A 15,218-nucleotide genomic window follows, 5' to 3' on the forward strand; every position below is an offset into this window, starting at 1 on the left:
CTGTGAGGGCACTGGAGTGAGTGCACCTCAGAGGTGACAGCAGCTTAACTCTGGAAGGAACGAGATGAAACAGAACGTGTAAGGTCATGCTCTCACATATGCTCTCAGGGTGAAATGCCAGAACTATGGAGGACACATGTGTCAACTGAGCAGGACGACACTGCTGATTAGTGGAAACATCTGAAATGGCCAAATTCTATTTCTTAATTTCTTTAAAAAAGGAATTATTTAAGCATAGCAGCATAACTAAGGGGTCTTACTATTCTTCAATAACGCAATAAACCAAAACCTCACACTATGAATTTATTTAGACATGTTATAGCTTGTTTAATCAAGTGTCAAGTATATTTCTTGTACCAGTGCAATATATTTTCCTGACCTCTCTCCCCTGCAAAGAAAGCAGTCTTTTTTGTGTTAATTACCAGCTCCTGAGTCATTTAAAAATTGTAAATCAAACTAGCCCTCTATAGAGGGCTGAGACTTTTGGTAACATACCAATTCTAAGCTGAAACACAAAGTAAACATAAATTGATTTCTATAAACTGGGGTTTTTGATATGTGCTTTGGGGAGATAAAGGTGAGTGGGCTAGGGTGGCTAGAAAGCCTGGAAACATGGGTCCTGCTGCCCAGGCCACCTGAGCCCCTCCCAATGCTGCCTGCAGCCTTGCTCCACCCTGGACAGAAGATGTATTCCTCTACGTTTCCTAAGAGCCAGGGGCAGGGCCTTTGCTCTTGGAGATGAATATAGACACCATGTTACGAAAAACTCTAGAACTAGCCTCGTCCTGTAAACAAGTAGGTAGGAATTTATCATAAAAGCATGTAAGAGAACACAAAATACACACAAAGGAAACAGTACACATCCTGCTTAGCAGCTCAGGGTGAGAAGAATCCCTGGCTTTCATGCAAACATGATCAGTATTTAAAAACAAAATAAAAATAAAATAAAATAAAGAAGGTTGCCTAGAAAAGAGACGCAGAGGCAGAGAGGACCAGGAACGCGTGGGAGCTCTAATTCCTCAGTGTCCTGAGACCCACAGTCTCTTTGAGTACAGCATAAGGAAAGGCAGATCCACATGACAGGCAGCAAAGGGTTTCTAGACGTTTCAGAGAGGAGGACGCTGAGAAGGTTTAGACATTTTATGTGACTGACACCAGGCCTCATGTTTAGATGGAAATGAGCCCCACCTGAGGAAGAAAGCGTCTCTGTCAGCATTACGGACCAGCTGTGGGGATTTTAATCACTACAGATGCCCATTCAGCCTCTACCCTATCAGGATATCTGGGGTCAGTGCCTACCTCATTATTTTCAGAGGTTCAGTAAGTGTATGATGCACATCCAGAGCTTAGAGTCTGTGGGTCAGAGGTCCCTTCAATAATTCACTTGCTTATCTCTTTACTCAGCAGAGATGCGTGAGTAACTTGCTGGCACCAGGAAGCACTGCTGGCCCAGGAGCATCAGCAGGAAACAGGCAGACAAGATTCCTGGTCTCTGCGGGGTGCAGGCAATGAACAGATGTACCTATGTTCTTTAGGGTGTACTAGAAGCACATGGAGGAGAGCCACAGGACACAAGAGAACCAAGTGGGGCAGCAAGAGTGGCCAGGATGGAGGGGCTCCCAGCATCACTCAGGGAACAAAGGCAGCACAACTGAGGCTGAGCCAAGTTACTGTAGAAGAACCACTCTGGCTGCTGTGCAGACACTAAACAAAGGGTTGCAGACACTAAGTCAGCAAGGCTGCTCCTGACAGTAAGTCAGGAGCAGAGGAGGCCAAGGGCAGGGGGAGGCCACAGGCAGGGGGAGGCGGGCAGGCCAAGGGCAGGAGAGGGCTCCTGCATTCACCCAGTGAGAGAGGACAACACTCAGACCATTTGCCATGGGAGAGACAGGTGGAATTGGGGGTATTTTTAAAAGGCAGAGTAAGTAGGTTACTCCCAGGGTTGTTTCCTGAACTCTGTTCCATGCATAAGGCTACTCAGGAGAATGAGACATGCTGGGTGAGTGCAGGACTGTCAATGATTTCATGCCCAGGAAAACACGAAGAGCTATCAATGAATATTTAATCTCAAAACTCTAGCCCATGCAATGGTATCTCCCTCACTGTTTTTCCTGGCAGTTTTATTTATTTGTGTTTTTGAATGTTGGCAAATGTCATCTTATAATTTTCTAAAACTACTGTCAGAGGGCTAAGTCCCTGAATTTGGAAGTCTAATGAGTTCTTTGTGCACTGAATAGCAGATTTTGAATGAATGCCAAAAACTGCATAAAATTTGGAAGAAGGAGAACAAGTCCTCTCCCCTGTGTGTTCTTCAGCGTTCACGCTAAGTGCCTGGAGAGGAATGCCACTTGAGAGTCTGATTAATAATCCTGAATTACCATAAAACACTGCTAAAGTGAGGTTCAATTAAAAGCCGCGTGTCTGTATCTGGTGTTGGAGCACTGGGAAGAAAATACTTTTCAAAATTAACTGCCCAATAATGAACAAAGCTACTTGCTTTTCCAGAAACTAATTAACAATTTATATTAAAATTACTCATACATTTGGACTGGTTTTAAAGAATACATTTTAACTTCTATAAACATATAAAAAAATAATTCCAAATTAGTTCGTAATTCTGACTTAAAAATCAGAGCTCCTGGGCTTAAGAACCAGTTTAGAAAGCCAATTATTCCTAAAGAGCCCAAATTTTCAAATCTCTCAAATATGGTTGGCAAGTCTCAGGGTCTCATGAACGAATGAGTGAATGACTCTGCCTATGTTAGGCACAGTAAAGGCCTCCACAAAAATATTCACATCTTCAGAGCCTGTGAATGTCACATGGCAAGGGGACTTTGCAGATGCAATTCAGGCTTGTAAGATGGAGGTCATGGGATGACCCAGAGGGCCCAGTGTCATCACAGGGGCCTCCATAAGGCAGAGAGTGGGAAGGAGAGCCAGGGTCACAGTGAGATTTGGAGATGCTGCACTGCTGGCTGTGAAGACGGAGGAAGCAGAGGAGCCAAGGCACCCAGGTAGCCTGTAGAATCCAGAAAAAGCAGGAAACAGATTGTCCTCCGAAATTTCTGGAAAGAATGCAGTCCTGCCGATACTTGATTGTAGTCTAGTGCAGCCCATTTTAGACGTCCTACCTCGAGAATTATAAAATAGTAAGTCTGTGCTCTGCAGTAGACAGCTCAATGAAACAGAAATTAATGCGGATATTCAGAACTTTAACTCAGCTCTGGACCAAGCAGACCTAATAGACATCTACAGAACTCTCCACCCCAAATCAACCGAATATATATTCTTCTCAGCACTACATTGCACTTATTCTAAAATTGACCACAAAATTGAAGTAAAACACTCCTCAGCAAATGCAAAATAATGGACATCAAAACAAATAGTCTCTCAGACCACACTGCACTCAAATTAGAACTCAGGATTAAGAAACTCACTCAAAACTGCACAACTACATAGAAACTGAACAACCTGATCCTGAATGACTACTGAGTAAATAAGAAAATTGAGGCATAAATAAATAAGTTCTTTGAAACCAATGAGAACAAAGACACGACATACCAGAATCTCTGGGACACAGCTAAAGCAGTGTTTAGAGGAAAATTTATAGCACTAAATCCCCACAGGAGAAAGTGGAAGAGATCTAACATTGACACCCTAACATCACAATTAAAAGAACTAGAGAAGCAAGAGCAAACAAATTCAAAAGCTAGCAGAAGACAAGAAATAACTAAGATCAGAGCAGAACTGAAGGAGATAGAGACATGAAAAATCCTTCCAAAAAAAATCAATGAATCCAGGAGCTGGTTTTTTGAAAAAAAATAACAGATAGACTGCTAGAGAGACTAATAAAGAAGAAAGGGGAAGAATAAAAGAGACACAATAAAAAAAGAGAAAGTGGAGATCACCACTGATCCCACAGAAATAAAAACTACCATCAGAGAATATTATAAACACCTCTACGCAAATAAACTAGAAAATCTAGAAGAAATGGATAAATTATTGGACACACACACCCTCCCCAGACTAAACTAGGAAGAAGTTAAATCCTTGAATACATCAATAACAAGTTCTGAAATTAAGGCAGTAATTAATAGCCGACCAACCAAAAAAATCCCAGGATCAGACAGATTCACAGCCAAATTCTACCAGAGGTACAAAGAGGAGCTGGTACCATTCCTCATGAAACTATTCCAAACAATAGAAAAAGAGAGACTCTTCCCTAACTCATTTTATGAGGCCAGCATCATCCTGAAACCAAAACCAGGAATAGACACAATAAAAAAAGAATATTTCAGGCCAGTATCCCTGATGCACACCAATGCAAAAATCCTCCATAAAATACTGGCAAACCGAATCCAGCAGCACATCAAAAAGTTTACCCACCACAATCAAGTCAGCTTCATCTCTGGGATGCAAGGCTGGTTAAACATATGCAGATCAACAAATGTAATCCATCACGTAAAGAGAACCAGTGACAAAAACCACGATTATCTCAATAGATGCAGAAAAGACCTCTGATAAAATTCAACACCTCTTCATGCTAAAAATTCTCATTAAACTAGGTATTGATGGAAGGTATCTCAAAATAATAACTATTTATGATAAACCCACAGCCAGTATCATTCTGAATTGGCAGAAGCCGGAAGTATTCCTTTTGAAAACAAGCACAAGACAAGACGTCCTCTCTCATTCAAAATAGTATTGAAAGTTCTGGCCAGGGCAATCAGGCAAGAAAAAGAAAGAGTATTCAAATAGGAAGAGAGGAAGTCAAATTGTCTCTCTTAGCAGATAACATGATTGCATATTTAGAAAACTCCATCATCTCAGCCCCAAATCTCCTTTTTTTAAAAAAATATATATTTTATTGCATTTTAGGTTTGGGGGTACATGTAAAGAACATTCAAGATTGTTGTATAGGTACATATATGGTAATGTGGTTTGCTGCCTTCCTCCCCATCACCTATATCTGGCATTTCTTCGCATGTTATCCCTCCCCAACTCCCCACCCACTGCTGTCACTCCCCTAGTTTCCCCCCACAGACCCCAATGTGTAGTGTTCCCCTCCCTGTGTCCATGTGTTCTCATTGTTTAACACCCACCTATGAGTGAGAACACGTGGTGTTTGATTTTCCGTTCTTGTGTCAGTTTGCTGAGAATGATGGTTTCCAGGTTCATCCATGTCCCTACAAAGGAAACGAACTCATCATTTTGATGGCTGCATAATATTCCATGGTGTATATGTGCCACATTTTGCCTGTCCAGTCTATCATCGATGGGCATTTGGGTTGGTTCCAGGTCTTTGCTATTGTTAACAGTGCTGCAATGAGCATTCGTGTGCATGTGTCCTTACAATAGAACAATTTATAATCCTTTGGATATATACCTAGTAAAGGGATTGCTGGGTCAAATGGAATTTCTATTTCTAGGTCCTTGAGGAATCGCCACACTGTCTTCCACAATGGTTGAACTAATTTACACTCCCACCAACAGTGTAAAAGTCTTCCTATTCTTCCTTAAGCTGATAAGCAACTTGAGCAAAGTCTCAGGATACAAAATCAATGTGAAAAAATTATAAGCATTCCTGTACACCAATAACAGACAGAGAGCTAAATCATGAGTGAACTCCCATTCACAATTGCTAGAAAGAGAATAAAACACCTAGGAATACAACTTACAAGAGATGTGAAGGACCACTTCAAAGAGAACTACAAACCACTGCTCAAGGAAATAAGAAAGGACACAAACAAATGGAAAAACATTCCATGCTCATGGGTAGGAAGAATCAATATCGTGAAAATGGCCATACTGCCCAAAGTAATTTATAGATTCAATGTCGTTCTCATCAAGCTATCATTGACTTTCTTCACAGAACCAGAAAAAAAACTACTTTAAATTTCATATGGACCAGAAGGGAGCCTGTATAGGCAAAACAATCCTAAGCAAAAAGAACAAAGCTGGAAGCATCATGCTACCTGACTTCAAACTATCCTACAAAACTACAGTAACCAAAAGAGCACGGTACTAGTACCAAAACAGAGATATGGACCAATGGAACAGAAAAGAGGCTTCAGAAATAACACCACACATCTACAACCATCTGATCTTTGACAAACCTGACAAAAACAAGCAATGTGGAAAGGATTCCCTATTTAATAAATTGTGTTGGGAAAACTGGTTAGCCATGTGCAGAAAGCTGAAACTGGATCCCTTCATTACACCTTATACAAAAAATAACTCAAGATGGATTAAAGACTTAAATGTAAGACCCAAAACCATAAAAACCTTAGAAGAATACCTAGACAATACCATTCAGGACATAGGCATGGGCAAAGATTTCATGACTAAAACACCAAAAGCAATGGCAACAAAACACAAAATTGACAAATGGGATCTAATTAAACTGAAGAGTTTCTGCACAGCAAAGGAAACTCATCAGAGTGAACAGGCAACCTACAGAATGGGAGAAAAATTTTGCAATCTATCCATCTGACACAGGGCTAATATCCAGAATCCACAAAGAACTTAAACAAATTTACAAGAAAAAAATAAACCCATCAAAAAGTGGGTGAAGGATATGAACAGACACTTCTCAAAAGAAGACATTTATGCAACAAACAAACATGAAAAAAAGCTCCTCATCACTGGTCATTAGAAAATGCAAATCAAAACTACAATGAGATACCATCTCACACCAGTTACAATGGTGATCATTAAAAAGTCAGGAAACAACAGGTGTTGGAGAGGACAGAAGAAACAGGAAAGCTCTCACACTGTCGGTAGGAGTGTAAATTAGTTCAACCTTTCTGGACGACAGTGCAGCAAGTCCTCAAAGGTCTAGAACCAGCAATTCCGTTACTGGGTATTTTCCCAAAGGATTATAAATAATTCTACTATAAAGGCACATGCACACGTATGTTTACTGCAGCACTATTCACAATAGCAAAGACTTGGAACCAACCCAAATGTCCATCAATGATAGACTGGATAAAGAAAATGTGGCACATACACACCATGGAATACTATGCAGCCATAAAAAATGATGAGTTCATGTCCTTTGCAGGGACATGGATGAAGCTAGAAACCATCATTCTCAGCAAACTAACTCAGGAACAGAAAACCAATACCACATGTTCTCACTTACAAGTAGTAGTTGAACAATGAGAACACATGGACACAGGGAGGGGCACATAACACACTGGGGCCTGTCAGAGGGTGGGAACCTAGGGTAGGGATAGCCTTAGGAGAAATACCTAAGGCAAATGACGGGTTGATGGGTGCAGCAAACCACCAAGACAAGTGTATACATATGTAATAAACCAGCACATTCTGCATATGTATCCCAGAACTTAAAGTATATTAAAAACAAACAAACAAACAACTATGGGAAGCAAATTCTCCATTCTTTTCCCATCTAGGAAATTCTGGAACACCTGCACAGTTCCACAGCCACCCTCTTCATGTAGAAGTCCTCGTGTGGCTGCCCTGCCTGGATTCCACACACTCATATCCCCTGCTACCCTCACCCCTTCCTGGGCTGTGTTTATCGACCAGGCCTTTGTTCTCTTCCACGAGTCTCTTGAAGTTGCTCCTTGCTGGGATGGCATGCTTCTTCCTGCTCAAGTGCCACTCAGTGACCCCACATTACTCATCATCCCTAAGAGAAAACACTGAAATGAGAACTTGGATCTACTGTTTCTATTAAGCTCTGCAACATCCCTTCAGTGTTCTGGTGGGAACATAGTTTGATTTTGGCAGTGTGTGTGGGGCCGTTTTATATTTTGATCTTTTAGATAAGTTCTATAATCCATGTAGAGTGTATGCAGCAGATCTTGACAATATTTCAAAACAACTAACAGATTGTATCACCACCATTTATTTCATTATCCCATAGATTGCACTAACAAAGTAATCATATTGTATTAGTTTCTGCTTTTTGTTTTGGTTGTTTTTCTTGGTAGAGTCCTCGATGTGGACCTGTGTTATCTATTTCCTCTCAGTGCCACCTTGCTTGAATGTTTTTACATTTGCTAGTGCAAGTCACTAATTGATTATTTTATTTTTCACAGAGGGCTTGGCTATTCATTCTCATCTTTTCATTACCGTAGATAAATTTCAGCATCAGTATTTTCATTTAAAATTGTCTTCAATGGGCATGATGGCTCATGCCTGTAATCCCAGCACTCTCAGCAAGTGAGGTGGGAGAATGACTTGAGCCCAGGAGTTGACGAAGAGCCTGGGCAACATAGTGAGACCAGATCTCTCCAAACAATTTTTTTAAAAAGTCCCAGTGTGGGGGCATGAGCCTATGGTCCCAGCTACTCAGGAAGCTGAGGCAGAAGAACTGCTTGAGCCAAGGTGGTTGAGGCTGCAGTGAGCCATGATCATGCCACTGCACTCCAGCCTGGGCAACAGAAGAAGACCTTCTCTAAAAAAAATTAGTCTTCACGTTTTTATTAGAATATATTTAAAGTACAACTTCATTTATAGAAAAAATAATAACCTTCTATTATATCACATTATGGTATGACTTAGTCAAATTTTATATTTATTTAAGTTTTTGGTTTTTTTGTATTGGTCCCTCACTCTTTGTATTACAATTTTTCAAATAAATATCTTCGGCTGTTTAGTTTTCAATCTGTGGCCTAATGACTGAATCTGGGAGGCCCCTGAGATGTCATGAAGCTCCCCTGGCAGGCACCACCCACTCCACACCATGTCTACTGCAGCTGCTTCCCCTCCACACGGGCAGAAGTATTGTTGCCACAGAACAGAACCGCAAATAAATATCCAGCATCTCGCACTCCACAGAAAGGTTTGCCAACCCCCGCTCTAGATGAGTTATAATTGGTGTGAAGCACACACTAGTTTTTCCGCATTGTTAATAGATACCCCAGGCTAGGATAAATAACATGGGCCCAGACTAATTCTCTCCTAAAGACACAGGCCAGAAAAGAAAATTAAAAAAAAAAAAAAACCCTATGTGAATATCTACTGATAGTAGGTTAAATGTAAAGTCAAAAAGGATTTATTTTTGAATCACATTTAAAAGTCCTCTTTCCTGTGTCTCCCACTTGCAGCAGCTCAGAGGCTTGTGTGAGCCTGGGAGACTCCCCTGCTGCGAGTCTCACGTCCTCCGACCCTGGCCAGCTGGCTGAAACCACGGTCTCACCTGGGATCTCCTTTTCCTTTTCTTCTCTTCTTCAAGTAAATCTTAACTCCCCAGGTGACAATTTCTACGCCTTGTTTTCAAGCTCTACGGATTTATATTCCCTACCAAGATGCTACGAGGTTAATCACAGCTTCTCAGCTACAGAAAGGACATTCTCATGGAAAAGGGAAATAAGAACGGACGAGGGAAAACTCACTATTTCGCACCCACTCATTTTGATTATCACCAATCCCACACGTGATCCCTTAGTTATTAATAAAAAGTGTACCTGAGCATTTGCCGTGTGCCGTGTGCTAGGCAGGTAAGCACAAAAACTCGGGGACGTACAAGGATACAGGAATACTCGAGGATACAAGGATTCACGGGAACTTAGGGACGCACCAGAACGAAGGACTCACAGGAGCTCAGGGAATCACGAAGGCTCAGGCAGTCAGGGGCTCACGAGATCGCAGAGGCTCACGGGAGCAGAGGGACTCACAGGAACTCAAGGACTCATGGGAACTCAGGCAATCAGGGCAACGCAGGGGCTCAAGGGAACGCAGGGGCTCACGGGAACTAGGGGACTCATGTGAACTCAGGGATTCACGGCAACAGGGGCTCATGGGAACGCTGGGAATCATGGGAACTCAGGGAGTCACAGTAATTCAGGGATTCATGACAAGGCAGGGGCTCACAGGACCTCAAGAAATCACGAGAACTCAGGCAATCAGAGAACTCAGGGACTCAGGGCAATGCAGGGACTCACGGGAACGCAGGGGCTCACGGGAACGCAGGGGCTCACGGGAATGCAGGGGCTCACAAAAACAAAGGTATTCATAGGAACAAAGGTATTCATGGGAACACAGGGACTCACGGGAACCTAGGGATTCACAGGAATGCAGGATTTCCTTTCCTTTGCTTTAAGTGCCCAGTAACAGGATTGCTGGGTCAATTCAGTTTTCAGTTCACTGCTGTGCTGTATTTATAGTTTTCTGAGGAGGCTCCATGCTCTTCTCCACGGTGGCTGTACTAGTTCACGTGTAGTGTACTATAATTTTAAAAGTGTATCATGCATACATAGAATAAGTAATTTAGCATGACAGGATTATTAGGACCTTGTGCTTTCACTAAAGAAAAAAAAAGCACATAAAATAAAATTCAAGCCAGGTGTGGTGGCTCACACTTTTAATGGCAGCACTTAGGGAGGCCAAAGCAGGATAACTTGAGGCCAGGAGTTCGAGACCAGCCTGAGCAACAGAGTGAGACCACCATCTTTACAAAAAATAAAATAAAATTAAAAAAAAATAGCCAGGCATGGTGGTGAATTCCTATAGTCCCAGCTACTCAGGAGGCTGGGGTAGGAGGATTGCTTGAGCCAGGAGGTGCCAGGAGGTAGAGGCTGCAGTGAGTTATGTTCATGCCACTGCACTCCAGCCTGGATGACACGGCAAGACCCTGGCCCTAAAGCAAAGGGAGAAAAAAGAAAGTTCCTAGAAGTCAAGACAAAAAGAATCAGTTATATCAAATTTGAGTAAAATGTTTAAAAATTGTTTTAAAATATATTTACTTGATATGTCCAGAAAATGTCCCTGCAAGCTTTTGGTTTCTAAATACCCAATTAAAATGGTGGATTTTAAAAAGCAATTCCATCTCATTGGAAAATGGGACATGCCATTTCTGCATTCAGCAAAGAATTATGAGAGCATGCCTGAGATATTTTTTTATTATCAAACAAAAGGAGATACCAATTGACAGATTTTAATGGGTGCAGTTCAGCAAGATACAGAAACCAGCTCAAACCTTCTATTAATAACATTTGGGCCAATTTAACTGTCAAAGATAGTAGTTACTGTAACTGATTGTACTGCAGTGAATAAAAATTTAAAGAGGTAGCAAGTGAGAGGAAGAGGCAAACATGTCTTGGTTGCCTTTAAGATCAAAACACCATTCCTTACTGTAAAAAGTGGCGATTCAAGAGAGAATTAATCATTGACCTTGCATTTGAAGAGGAACCACAGTATTTCAATAGTTGATGAGGAAAAGCTAAAGGTCATTAAATTTGTAATAGAAAAATCACCATTTTTCCAGGTTCAATGAAATAATTGACTCAGAAAGATCATCATTAAATGCTAACACTATTAAGTAAAAATTGTTGATAGTATATTTTCATGCTGTCTAACAGTTAGTACTGGCAAACTATGTATATACATATAGTTAAAAAGAAAGCAATCTGTGAGTTACTCTCTTAAGTGAAAAACTCAGCTCATGAATAATGTTACTGCCCAATCTGGTGGACAGTTTCACATTTGAGGTTAAAATTCATGACTTTTGCAAATGACTTTTAATAATCAGCAAAAACAAAACACATGCAAAAATGAAGAAAATATATTAAAATATTTGTACTTGAATATGGATGCTGAGTACATTATTAGACTATTCTTTCAAGTTTTCTGTGTTTTAAAAATTACTCATTTTTACAAATTTCAAGAAGTGCAGGAATCAGTACGTGGATCCAGCACAATCAGATCCTGTTTGGACAGTGCAGATGATGAGTGGGTTTCGGGAACGGCTTTCAGGCAAAAATAAGTCCTTCTGCAGATGTCCCTCTGAGGCTCCACTGTGGCCCTCCTGCCGATGGTTGTAAGTCGTTCTCTCGCTCACCATCTGGCTGGTCCAAGGGCCACAAGTGGGAGGAAAGGCACTCATGCTGGAGCCAGGGGAGCCCGGTCCAAGCCCAGATGCCTGAGCCCTGAGGAAATGGCCTTGACATTCACCTGCTGGCCTCACAGGTCCTCCACTGTCCATCACCTTGGAGTCCTCCACCATCCACCCCACAGCTATGAAGGCTGGTAGAGCACGCAGGTGTGGGTATACAATGGGACTCTATTCATCACCAGCTTGTATATTTGAAATGTACCATTGTTAATATTAGAAGAGAGTCATGCCTGAATGGCTATTGGGAGTAACTGTCAGTGGCCCGTGATGTTTCTGTGTTGTTGTTTTTTTCCTTTGAGATGGAGTCTCGCTCTGTTCCCCAAGCTGGAATACAGTGGCCTTGGCTCACTGCCACCTCCGCCTCCTGGGTTCAAGCGATTCTTCTACCTCAGCCTCCCATGTAGCTGCGATTACAGGTGCCTGCCACCACACCCAGCTAATTTTTGTATTTTTAGTAGAGACGGGGTTTTGCCAACTTGGCCAGGCTCCCCTTGAACTCCTGACCTCAGGTGATCCACCCACCTTGGCCTCCCAAAGTGCTGGGATTGCAGGCCTGAGCCCCCACGCCTGGCCTCTGTGTTGATGTTCATACCAGGTACCCCACCTCGCATGAGCCACCTAGAACTATGGTTATTCCTCAGCTAAAACTGTCTAATCCTGTAGCATAATTACCAGTGGAAGGATCCTTAACTTAGAGAATGTCTGTCTTAGAGCATTTGAAAAGCCTGCTGTGACATAATAGTTTTTCAATGAATTTCCATTTCCTTTCTTTCCAGCAGAGTGTGCAATCTCCAAAGCTTGGAGCCACTTTGACCCTGCCCTCTTTGCCATTTCTTCCCGTGGATACCACAGCTGGTCACTTCCTCTGTATTTCCCGCACGCCTGCGGCCTCTTCCCACAGCACTCACCCAGATTCACAAAGTCACCTTCTAAACAGCTCCAGTTTGTCCCTTCCCACTCACCCCTGCACAACATTGCCATGTGAATCAGGAAATGCCAGTTGCACCCCAACAACACCTGCGTGAAGAGCTGACGCCAGGTCCTTCTAGCAGAACATGCAGCGCTGCCAGCACTGAGGAGCTGTGCATGCATGCTCTATCCTCATCGAGTGGGAAACCTGTCACAATGGGCCTCCCTTCACACCCTGGAAACTACCAGCATCCCACGCCCAGCAGTGCTCAGAGAACACCTGCTGAGAGCCAGTGGGGGCTGTAACGTGATGGTCCATTAAGTGAAAGCATGTTGTGCTCAGGTTTTTGCCGACATTCTACAAAAAATCATGCAATCAGGTTTTTTGTTTTGCTTGTGCCAGTGACTGGAGCATGCACTGGCTCTGACTACCATTCATGTGAATACCTCCCTGTGGCTGCAGAGCACACCTGGCCCAGGTGAGTTCACACCCTGGGTCTGCACGGCTCTCATTCCTGCTCCTTCCTCCTTTTCCAGACTTTCTCACTGATGTGTCTCCAGGTCTGACAGCTGCCCCAACCCTGCCCACCACACACGCTCCCCTCCCTGACTGCACAGCCTCTGCCTACCCAGTAGGCTCTGGGCACCAAGGCCCCATCATTTGCCACACATAAGTTAACATTGGTGCAGGAACCTCTGGGGGCCCCACCATGGTCTCAGGAGTGGGGACCACGTTGCGAGGGCACCCTTCAGAAGCAGCAGCTCATGCTAATTGTGGCCAGTAAATGAAGACACCCTCCAACTACCAGCAACATGCCTTCAGCTCCCCAAGGCTCCTTGTCTCCTCACAGCTTTCTGCAAGACAGTGTTTCCCTTGCTCTGATGCACTGAACAGAATGTAAGAGCTACTTCAGAAATCAGCCAGCTTTAATGGGATTTTTAAAAGGCCTGTGGATTAATCATTCTCAAATTCTATTCCTACCAGTAAAAAGGAGAGTCAACAGAGGCTCCTTATACACTAAAACACATATATTTTGCTAATTCCATGACCAAAAAATACCTTTACATTCACTATGCATGGATGCCAGATATATGCAAGAAATTATCAAAGGACCTGGAGGACAAGGGATGGATGAAACCCAACTGAAGGTGGCGTGGGCCCTCTCTGCAGGGAAGAGTCTAAAGAAAAATATGGAAGTATGAACTGACCAGACATGGCACATCACCTCCTCACACATTCCCATTGGTAGAAGACCCACTGTGTGCCCTGAACCTGACGGCTACTGATGCGTTCCACATCTAGTACTGCCCTCATGACAACTCTACCACATTCACTTGAGAGAGTCACAGAGCTGTCTAGCAGCGGCTTATCTGTCATTGGAAGCCAAATCAATTAAAAGAAGATCCAGTGACTCTTCACTTTAAAATTTATTTTATGAATACGTGAACTCTTAGGCAAAATGTAGCACTATGGTGTACATCTGTATATTCAGCACCAGCTTTATACATTCTAACCTACACCATGAACACATGTACGTACGTGTGTGTGTATATGTGTGTGTGTCCCTGCATATGTGTAGATATGCATATGTTCTGAGTGTGCATGTGCATGTGTGTCTGTGTGTGTGTACATTTGTTTTCACACTTGTACATGCACATGGCAGGTGTCTGCATGTCTGCAGGTATACACATAGCTCCATGAGTCTGCATGCCTGCATATGTGTGTATGTGTCTATACATGTGTCCACATGTATGTATATAATTTTTAAAAGACATACTTGAGGAGTCCCCTTTCTTATTATATACCTTTCGCTTTACAGAGTCAATTTCATTTTCTAATGAAGTTTTTTAGACTTTTATGGCACATTTACATAATAATACTAGATGGTACAGCATTAAAGCAGATGTCATAAGACTGACAGAGTGGCTTCTTTGTGGCAATAAAACACGAAATTACAAACAGGACCTAAGGCTGTGCCAGGCAAAGGATGAGTTGTGCACCCTGCACTTAGTAAACCATATTGTCGCTGCCACAAGAGTGTTCTTTTTCTGTAGCAACTGAACCAGCTGGCCTAGAAATAAGCAAGATTAAAACAATCACAGGTCATCTAGCTCTAGACACTGGGTGACTGAACCTCTTACCAACCAGCCATAGCTGCAGCTTCGATTGGATAAGGTATGATTCCAGTAACTTTCTCCTGATAAGAGACCACCAGGGTCTGGTTCTGGCTGTTTTGCAGTGGCTGTGCACCAAGGGCCTTCCTGTCCCTACTTCACCTTTTGACCTACAGAGCCTAATTTTAAGATATTTTAATGTTAGTTCCACACCCCAAAGTGAACATGGGTCACACATAACATACATATTTATCCAATCAACAATCAGAGTCACTCTGTGAATATGCATAGCTGCATGTCCCACCTGCTGAATATGGATATTTGGCCA

The 15,218-nt window shown here is 42.6% G+C and overlaps 1 protein-coding gene and 1 long non-coding RNA gene across 2 annotated transcripts in view; both read right to left on the reverse strand.

Annotated features, from left to right (window-relative positions):
• LOC116562100 overlaps positions 1 to 6,961 on the reverse strand; it is a 14,366-nt gene extending 7,405 nt beyond the window's left edge. Inside the window, exon 1 of the long non-coding RNA XR_004273766.1 lies at positions 6,906 to 6,961. This is a non-coding gene — a long non-coding RNA (uncharacterized LOC116562100). The remainder of the gene's footprint in view (positions 1 to 6,905) is intronic.
• SNTG2 (syntrophin gamma 2) overlaps positions 1 to 15,218 on the reverse strand; it is a 339,371-nt gene that overhangs the window by 271,571 nt on the left and 52,582 nt on the right. The window lies entirely within an intron of this gene.

The sequence above is a fragment of the Sapajus apella genome, unplaced genomic scaffold (genome assembly GCF_009761245.1).
Source record: "Sapajus apella isolate SASKATOON/1434 unplaced genomic scaffold, GSC_monkey_1.0 scaffold31, whole genome shotgun sequence".
Lineage (NCBI taxonomy): Eukaryota > Metazoa > Chordata > Mammalia > Primates > Cebidae > Sapajus > Sapajus apella.